This window comes from Marmota marmota, unplaced genomic scaffold (assembly GCF_001458135.2).
Source record: "Marmota marmota marmota unplaced genomic scaffold, marMar, whole genome shotgun sequence".
Taxonomy (NCBI): domain Eukaryota; kingdom Metazoa; phylum Chordata; class Mammalia; order Rodentia; family Sciuridae; genus Marmota; species Marmota marmota.
The window spans coordinates 57,021,915-57,032,341 of NW_026000026.1; the positions used below are offsets into that span (position 1 = coordinate 57,021,915).

Consider the following 10,427-nt stretch of genomic DNA (forward strand, 5'->3'; position numbering starts at 1 on the left):
GGAAATTGAATTCAGAGACCTTTTACCACTGAGCTATATCCCAGTCCTTTTTTATTTTTTATTATGAGACAGGGTCTTACTAAGTTTCCCAGGCTGACCTGGAACTCATGATCCTCCTGCCTTGGCCCCTTGAGTCCCTGAGGACATCGGTGTGTGCCACCAAGCCCAGCTAGCGCTTTCATTTTGAAATTTAGAAAAAAATACATTTTCAAACCTAGGTTGTTCTTACAACATTGTTGTAGTCAGCTTTTTTTTTTTTTTTTTTTTTGCCACTGTGACCAAAAGACCTGACAAGAACAATTTTAGAGGAGTATAAGTTTATTTGGGGCTCATTGTTTCAGAGGTCTCCGTCCATGAATGGCTAACTTCATTGCTTTGTATTTGAGGAGAGACAGAACATCATGACAGAAGAGCATGATGGAGGAACAAAAGCTCAGGCCATGGCAATCAGGAAGCAGAGAGAGAGCTCCACTCACCAGGCAGGAAATATGTACCCCAAGACAGGCCCCATTGATCTACCTCATCCATCCATACCCTACCTGCCTAAAGTCACCACTCAGTTAATCACTCTCAGGGGATTAGTGCACTGATTAAGTTAAGGCTCTCAGAACCCAATTGTTTCACCTATGAACTTTCTTGCATTGTCTCACACACTAGCTTTTGGGGGATACCTCATATCTAAACCAAAACAGACATAAATAATATTTTGAAAATTTTCATCCCATGGCACATTTTTTTTTTTTTTAATGCCATAAAACAGGATTTAGTTAAAATGTGCACAGTTACTCTGAAAGTTAAGCATAGTTGTTCCAAAATGGCCCTTGGGGGAAAGTTTTATTTCTAGTTCAAGCTCTTCTGTTAACTAGTTCTATTATTACTTCAGGCAAATTATTTTCTTATTTTTATTTTTGGGGGTTGGGGATTGAATCTAGGGGTGTGTTTTTACTGAGATAGATCTCCATTCCTTTCCAGGGTCTTGATAAATTGTCCAGGCCAATTCTTGGAATTCTTGGAATTCTTCCTCCTCAGCCTCCAGAGTCCTTGAGTTTACAGACATGTGTCACTAAACCTGGCTTAAGCAAGTTATCCAATAATCTACTCAAATATTTTCTTGACAACAAATATGGAAATGGACAATATATGCAGAGTCAACTAAAAACCAAACCCTCTTTTGGTTTTTCTTTATACAAAACGGGAACATTTGACTAGATGATTTATGAATCATTCCCTATTCTAAATTTCTTTGAATATTTTATGAAATCTATATTTTTTTTAAATTTTAAGAGTTGACCAAGAGAAGTACTTCCTTTTACCTGAAAATCCCCCTTTTGTTGGAGATGGGATATAAGAACTAGTAGGATATAATGTACTTTTGCTGACTCTTCTCTTGCATGTATCTTACAAACATAAAGTATTGCATATGTACATCATTGCCATGAATAGCACACACACTGGCATAAATGTAAAGAGGTGGGGTGATGGGAGCCCAGGCAATAGTTCTTTTTTCCCTTCCAATTAAAAAAATAATGCATTAAAACTAGCTCTGACCATTCTCCCTCATGGGAGTGATATTAGGACAAAAATTGTTCATCAGAGAAATATTGTTGTCTCTCTCTCTTGAAGTATCATCTCTCCAATCCTATCCCTCTATTCCTCAAGTTTTACCACATTCAGTTATTTTCTAAGACTTGTGAAGAATTCACATTTGTGACAATAGAGTATCTCCTTGGAGCACTGCTTTATCTGCCTTCAAATAAATGGAGAAGAACTTATTCTGTTCAAAGAAGCAGTATTTCTTACAATTTTTTTTAGAAAATATTCCTCAAAATGTTCTAACTTAGACATCCATTTACTGCTGGCTTAATGATCAAAAGGATTTAGAGAGCACAAAGCATTTTGAAGTTGAAGTGATTTAAATGCCAGTTCTTCCGTATCCCTCTTTCCTGAATGTGTTCACTCACTTGCTGAATTTATAGAACCAATTTGGGAGAAGAACAATGTTTCTGCCTCCCCTAAGAAATTCCTCAAATTCCTTACAGAGACAATCAAAAGAAAATCTAGGTTGCTTTCTGTGAGACATTTCTTATCTATTTGGTAGCAGTAAAAGTTTTATAATTCTGGTATCAAAAAGAATATCACAAAATGTTCTTATTTCTTTTACCTTTAAAAACATATTTAGACATCTTCAGTAGATAAAAACACAATAAACAGAGTGACTTAGGCTTGAGCTTTTAATGAGACAAATTTGGATTTAAATATTAGTAGAGACCTTTTTTAGCTCAGTGATATTATGTCTTGCCCTGAAGGAATATGACCTTCAGTTTTTCATCCATCAAGAGACAGTGTTTAGTGTTATAAGTTTTAAATAAAATAGTATACAAAATAGACTTAGCCCATTCTTTGGAATTATGAAATGCTCAGCAAATATTATTAACAGGCTGCTCATATTTTAATTTTATCTCTCAAATTTGAGGACCATTATTACACCTCAAAGAAATGATCAGATTCCTTGCCCTCATTGTATGCCTAGTCAGTGTTCACATTCTCACAGCAGATTTATTCAAATTAGGATCTAAACAAGGCCCACACTTTAAATTTGGATGACATATTTCCTAACAGTTTTTTTTAAATCTATGTTTCCTATCTCTCATTTTCCGTTTTCTTTCTTTTTTTAAACTTTTCATTTGTTGAAGCAAGTGGATCATAAGTTCTACAGTATTTCTCATATTCCCATTTGCCTGCATCTGCCATAATGTTATTGAAAATATTAACTTAGAATATGAGAATTTAAAATTTAACACTCACCAAAATGAGATCATTTAGCAAAGCACAACCATATTTTAAATTCTCCAGAATCATTATTATTCTTTCACACTCTTATGGGGCCTGATACTACAGAGCTAGGAAATGATAAGTGCTTGTTGCTTGATCAATTAAGGAGGGTAATAATACTGCATTTGACTGACATATGTTAACATTTACATTAGAGAGAAATGAGCTATAGAAATGTAGGAATCCGATCTTGTCTTTGCCATAATATTTATGTTTGACACTGGAAAAATCATTAAATATTTCTAAGTCTTAACTTGCCTGCCCATAAAATTGGGATGTTCTGGGACTGGGTATATAACTCAGTGGCAGAGTGCTTGCACAGCAGAGCAAAGCTCTGGATTCCATCTCCAGCATGGGAAAAAAAAAAAAAAGTTATTCTGCCTCATAGACTTGCCATAGGAATGAGAGGATATATGAATGGTAATATAAACTCTGGTTAAGTAATAAAAACTATTATTCTTATTGAATAAAAAGCATCAATACTAATATTTAATTTTAACATTAGCAGTTAGATTAAAGAACTTGCTGACTGAAAAAACAATCTTATATTTAAAAAATGAAAATGATTTTTCCTATTGCATTTCCATGACTCTCTTGGCTATCATTGTGCAGTTTTATGTGCCACATTATAACTGGAGAAGAATTTTTTTTCTTTATTTTCTTAATAAGTGGGAATCCAACTGCAGTAATGTTGATGGGATTAGGTAGCAAAATAAGAGAATAGACTCTGCTGTGTATACCCAGCACTCTTGTTTATGCCAGCCTCAGAGCTACTCTGAAAGAAGTGAGGACTAATTTCCCAAATAAGGCAATTAAAGAATCACCAACTAATTTTTAACCAATGGTGAATTAAACTGGAATATACATTGAAACTAATATGAATGCATCTGAATAGAAATGTCATTACAAAAATGCTGTTCCAATGAATGCTGGACAGATTTGTAATGAGAATCATTTGAAGTAAAAACAATGCCTTAATTTCAGTTTTAGTAAAGCTTCAACACATGCTTAGTGTCTGGGCACCTAATATGTTTAGTGCTTTTGAAAACAGCTTTTATGACTCATTTTGACCATTTTAATTCACAATTAGGATATGTATTATACTAGGAAAATTATAGTGAATGGCCAGGAAGCAGCATAGTTATAGAATTGAAGGATTATTGGATTATAAAGACAGATTCTGCTTGTCATTTCAACTGGAGGTTTACATCTATCTACTATCTTTGTTTTTTTTTTTTTTTTTTCTCAAGCCTTTGTAGGAAAGCAATTAAGTCACACTTGCACATACTAATGAATGAGAGCTGTGTTTTTTATTTCAGGGAGGCAATTCAAAAATTACTAATATCCAATGTTAATCCAAGATGAATTACAAATCAGAATTTCTGGAGTTATGGCCTAGCATCTTATTGTTGTTAGGTGGAAAAGCAAGAGTTGTGATTCTTTAATTTTGTGCTAAAAATGGGGAGATGAACACAAAATTAATTTTGGAAAAGAGTATAAAATTTGAAAATTACAGTTGGTCAGGAAGGAACAAAATGAGGTAGCTGTCATATTTGTGTCATCTGTGAACACCATTACAAAATCACACAATTGTGAACACAATTACAAACCCCAGACTGAGCCTCCTCTTAAGGTTTCTGCTCCTTCAAAGTGTTTCAGGAACTCGTTTTTTTTTTTTTTTTTAATTTGGAGATTATATCCTCTTGGGAATTTGTCAACCTTAAACATTCTCTAGTCAATTTAGCCTTTCTAACAAGATTTCTTTCTTGAGCCCACTTACTCAATCTAAACAAAACAAAATAAAACAAAAAAACCCTACCGATATAGTTTTTTCATGACTCACTATGATGAATAGAGTAAAAATATTTGGTCCAAATAGTTTCAGTGTTCTTGACAGACTTTTTTTTCTCAATAACTGAGGAGAGAGTTTTGAGGTGTAACTTGCTAGAAAGGAAGTTGTTTGAGGAACATTTGTTTCATTTTCAAGGATGGTTTGTATCTGGGTGTAGAAGTAAAATGGACCATGTCCAACTTCTTTCAAACTTTTCTAAGTTGGAAGTTAGAATATGTTGTCATTTATTCCACAGTTTTCATTAGTTTGATTACCTTAAGTCATTTTATTACTGCCATATTTGAAGTGAAAAGATGAATTAATAAGGAAACACAATTTTTGAACTTGCAAAATTTTGAAGTTGTGAATTTAAAAATACAAATAAATATTCTGGTAGTGTATTCTTTCCTGTTATTAAGTCATCATTAAACTTCAATTACTTTTTGAAAATTTGTATTGCAATTAATCATTTCTATTTGTATTTCATTTACATTGTGTGCCCAGCCATTTTTTACTATTGGTTTAGACTTCACAACTAGATAGATAACTTCTTTTTTTTATATTTATTTTTTAGTCTTCGGTGATACAACATCTTTATTTTATTTTATGCGGTGCTGAGAATCGAACCCAGCACCCTGTGCATGCCAGGCAAGCGCATTACCGCTTGAGCCACATCCCCAGCCCCTAGATAGATAACTTCTAAAGTCTTTCCAGACTTATACTTTGGTATACTTATGACTAATACTAATCTTGGCCACACCTTGGTGAATTTATTGATTTCCATGGCCGATTGATAAGTACAACTTTATCTGTTTCAAGCTATTAAAACTATCTATTAAAATGAAATATTTATTGAAAGTTCTGTATTCAGTATCATACACTAGAAAATAGGTTCATTTTTGCACTGCCACACATTGCACCTGGTGTTTAGCTTTTCCCTTCTCCACTATTTGATAGCAATTTTAACAGATCATAAAAATCATTAACAAGTGTTAAGTCCATTCTAAACCAACATTCTAATCTTGCTTCCAATGTAGAATTTTTTCCCTTTGGGCTCAGCCCTGAACCTGTTTTAGGGATCAGTGTGTGAGTGGGATGGGGGAGGTGTTAACAGTTCTTTCAGTCTTCTTTCAAAAGCTCTTCAAATCCTCTTCCACTTCTCAGTCACTAGGCTGTATCCAGCTCTTCTAGCATCCTGGTGGGAAGCAGAGTATGTGATAAATGGTAAAATGGTAAAAAAAGGAGGCAGAAAAGCACACTGCTTAAGATCATAGACTCTGGAATTAGATACCTGGTGTGCTCATCAGCTTTCTGCTACAGTGACAAACTACCTGAGATAATCAACTTAAAAGGAGAAAAGATTTACTTTGGTTCAGAGTTGCAGAGGTTTCAGTCCAAGGTCAGTTGACCCTGCTGCCTTTGAGCCTATAGCAGCACAGTATATCATGGTGGGAGTAGATGGTAGAGCAAGTGTGTTCATCTAGTGGTGACCAGAAAAGAGGAAGTCAGGAAGAAGTTGGGGTTCCAACATTCCCTTCAAGGGCATGCCCCAATGACCCAACCTCCTAAACTTTCTACCATCTCACAATAAAGCCATGAGTTGGGAACCAAGGTGTCAACACACAGGCCTTTGGGAGACATTCAAGATTCAAAACGATGTCATGCGTAACTAATTAAAACAAATTAAAAAAAAAAGATTCAAAATGAATTTCCTGCTTTCTCAATGTTTTCACTTTTTATTATAAATATTAATTGATATTAATTATAGAAGTTGATGGGCTTTACTGTAACATTTCCATATTTGAATATTTGGTGATTTTGTCATATCAACCCTTCCTACTTTCCTCTCTTACTGTACCCATAGTTCCTTGATGTTTGCAATATACTTGCTTGTTGAGGTTTCCCAATCTCCCTGTTCCAGTTCTTGGCCCAGCATGCATGAAGTTGTATTCCCAGGCAGGTAGAGTACACGAAAATGGAAAAACTCATGCATTTCTTTTTTGAAATCACTTGTATATGTGAAATGTGTTAGGAAAGTTATTTACTCAATCAAAAAAAAAAAAAAAACAAAAACAAAATAAACAAAAACAAAAACAAAAAAACTGTAAGCCCATGCCATTCACCTGCCGGTCTCACCAAGGGCCATTTCTGTCTGTGCCATTATGGGCTCTCCTGGATGTCTTTGCTTACACATTCATTTAGGGCTCCCAATATGATCTCAGTACCTTCATGTGTGTTTCCAAACACCTGGAAACAGATGTCAGAGCCCCATGACCTGCCAAATTCTCTCATGAATGTGCCTAAATATTTTTGCCATTCAATAAACTTCTGCTTGAGGAGTGACTTATCTCCTCCAGAAAACCTCAATCTCTAGGGCTCCTTTCACTTCATTTGTTTTTGGGGGCCATACACCACTCTCCCAGCTCACACAGCAGATGAAGGGAAACATCCAGGAGACATCACTGTTCACTGAATTCATTTCAAAGACTCCTTCAGTAGGTCTCTAATCTTCTTCTAAGTAGTCTCTGCATTTGTGGATTTATATTTCATTAGACAGGATGTATACCAAAGGTACAGTTCATAAGTAATTTGTATATTGCAACTATTGTGTGGCAATATGGGTTTTTGCTCCCCTTCACTCATTTCCCCACTGTCTGTCCCACCTGGAGCCTGACTAATATTAAGACCAAGAAAGCAGAAAATTTGACTCAAGGAGGAGACAGTTATTCTTTAGTATAATAATGTGCAAGAGATTAATGAAAAGATATTAATTTTGGTGGTAGGAAACAGCAATGGTTTTTTGCTGAGACTTGGAGAGACTGACTTCAGTGAAGGGTATTTTTTTTCTCTTTTCCTTCCCTCAGCAACTGAAAATCTCTGAAACAACCTGGTAATGGAATATAAAGGAGCTAAATAAGGAGAGTCTCAGCAACAGCTTTGGGGTTGGGAGTCCTGGTTGAAGGGGCAGAGGGTGAGAAGAGGATACAAAGAAGGCCACAAAAGCTGTGGGAAGGAGACAGAAAAGAGTCCTTGGCAGAGATATTTCTCTGCCTATATCTAGATTGGCCATATGGAGATGCTATAAATACCTTGAATACTGGAGGATCTGGGTATAGTACAAGCTTTCAAGATGCCCCTCAATGATACTGGCCTCCTGGTGTTCATGTCCTTAAGGAGTCTTCTCCAAAACTGGAAAGGGCCAACCTGGGTAACCAGTGAATATTGTGGAAGTGATGGAGTTTGCGTTTTGAGGGGAGGTGATGGAACTCATGCAGCTTCTGCCCTACACTCTTGGGACTCTGTGGGAGACACTGCTGCCTTGTGAGGACTAACACAGCCCTCTGCAGAACTCCTTCCCATTGCCATGTGAGTCAGCAATCTTGGAGGAGACTCTCAAATGACGACAGCTTGGGATGATACGGTGACTGCAGTCTACTCAGTGCCTCTGAGCCAGCCACTAGTTGAGATTCTCCTAAATTCCTGAACCAAAGAAACTATGAGATAATAAATACTTGTTGTTTTAAATCACCATGAGTCAGGGTAATTAATATGTGACAGTGGAAAATGAAAACACTGAGGCATGAATTAAGAGACAACTTGCTCCAAGTTTCCACTGCTGTGAATTCCGTAAGGGTGGAACTTATTGCTCTATCAAACAGGAGCTTTTTGTTTATTGTTTTAAATTCTGTTGCATTTGCTTGACTGGCTCACAATAAGACTTTAGGACTATCGACTATAGTACCTCACAGGTCCATAATAAAGGGTGTGGTCCTCAGGTTACAATTTAGGTGTTGAAAAGAGAAATACAAAGTATAATGAAAGACAAAAACTCATTAACACTGTTACTATTGACATGTAAGAGTAATTAAATTCAGGCGCGGGAGGTTAAAATGTGAATAAAATTATACTGCATACATTTGCCATAAGAATCACCAGTTTCATATTTTCCTGCTGAATTTCCTGAGATTAGCTGAACTTTTAGTTCCTTGATGCCAATAACTTTTTAAAGAATTATTTAAATCTATTTCTACTGTAATTTGCTATCACATTTCTGCCTCTCCCCCCTTTTGAGCAATTTTGTTACTCTCTTTTCATAACAGAATATTATAAAATGTTCTTTTTGTACTTTACATTTTAGCTTCATCTCAAACTTCATGCCAAATCCTTAAAATTGGCATTGCTTAGTAAATTAATAATGAAACACCATAGTGGGTACCTTGTCATGCTTTCTATTGTTTTATAGAACACTTTGGCAATTGCAGAAAAGAATGTGTGCCAATGATTCTAATAATTGAAACACCATCTTGAGTTTTCTTTTAAGTGGAGTAAAACCCATTAAGATTAATTCATTTAAAAAAAGAAACAAACCCACTGTATCCAGTAAGGCAATTTTGAATAGGGTAATGCCACTATCTCTATTGCTCAGATGTCCTTAGTTACACATTTAACATTCTGAATCACCATGGAGATTCCAATACTGTCTCAGCATTAGCATAATGTGAGCAAGTGAATCAGATACATATCCCTAATGTTTTTTGTTTGTCTCTCTCTCTCTCTCTCTCTTTTTTTTTTTTTTTTTAACTTTGTCATCAATTTAGAAATATAACTAGTGCTCTTCAGGTTAAGGAATGTCAGTTTCTGGCGCCCTCTTGTGGATAAATGCTCCTGATGTTAGTCTAACTGGAAGTTTTCTTGTAATTTGTTTAGAGGGATCTGAAACAATAAAACATTTTCCTATTATTTATGCAAAATAAATTTGGATTTCAAAACAGTGTGACTCACTTCCTGTTCATTCAGGAGATTAAAAAACTGAGTTAAATTTATATTAAGGCAAACCTGAGATATTACAAAAAACTCTCTATAAAGCAAATTAATTGCCTGTCAACATTTTGATTTGCTAAATGGAATCATTGGTTCTCAGCTGCATTGATAATAATTAATTAACAGAATATCAAGTCTTTCTGCTCCCTTTCTTCTCAGTTGAGGACTTTATACCCATCCAGAATTTATCCTTTCAGATACAAAGTCAGGATCTATTGCCGTCATTTGAAGCATGGAAGCCCACCATTGCAAGATGGGCTCTTGGACACAGTCCTGTCATCCCTTCTATTTCTTTCCTTGGCTTTTCCCACAATATTAGTCTCTTTTGGCTCATCCTCCTCAGCTTGTTCTTCACTGACATAGTAATTTTTCTATTTGAGGTGAAGAAAAATTAACTGAGCAGTCACTGAACATTTATGAGGAGCTGGAATCTAAGGAACGATAGTGAGATCAGCAGAGTGCTAAGATGCTAATGGCACTTAATGAGTTGGCACATAACCCATGCCCAGACCACACAAAGATAGGAAAAAAATTAGGCTCAGAATACTAGTCATGCAGATTACTTTCCTGATTTTGCCTGCACCTGCCTCTGTGGCAGCCAGCCACATGTACCTATCCCAAAGATCTCTGAGAGCACACATAAATTTCTATAAGTATTCAAATTAAATTATTTCAGCCACCACACAGACTGGGGATATGCTAGTGGCTTAGTGTTACCTGCTCATGTGTGCACAGGTTGGTGGTTAGTGTGTGCCATCAGGGTGCTGTCCCTGCATGGCAAAGGGAGATAAACTAACTAGACCTATGCTGTAGCTAGAGAAGTCTGGGTCACTCCTGATGCATTACTGCTTTAGTTATACAAAGTTTCACTGGGATCCTTGACTTCCTTGACCTGCACTGACTTCATCTGCAAGAGGAGAAAATTTCTGCCAGGAGAGACCCT

General features: G+C 36.0%; 1 long non-coding RNA gene across 1 annotated transcript in view; it reads left to right on the top strand.

Moving 5' to 3' along the window:
* The first annotated feature begins 260 nt into the window (after positions 1-260).
* The window catches only part of LOC125619183, a 15,231-nt gene continuing 5,064 nt past the window's right edge, over positions 261-10,427 (top strand). Inside the window, exon 1 of the long non-coding RNA XR_007350694.1 lies at positions 261-377. This is a non-coding gene — a long non-coding RNA (uncharacterized LOC125619183). The remainder of the gene's footprint in view (positions 378-10,427) is intronic.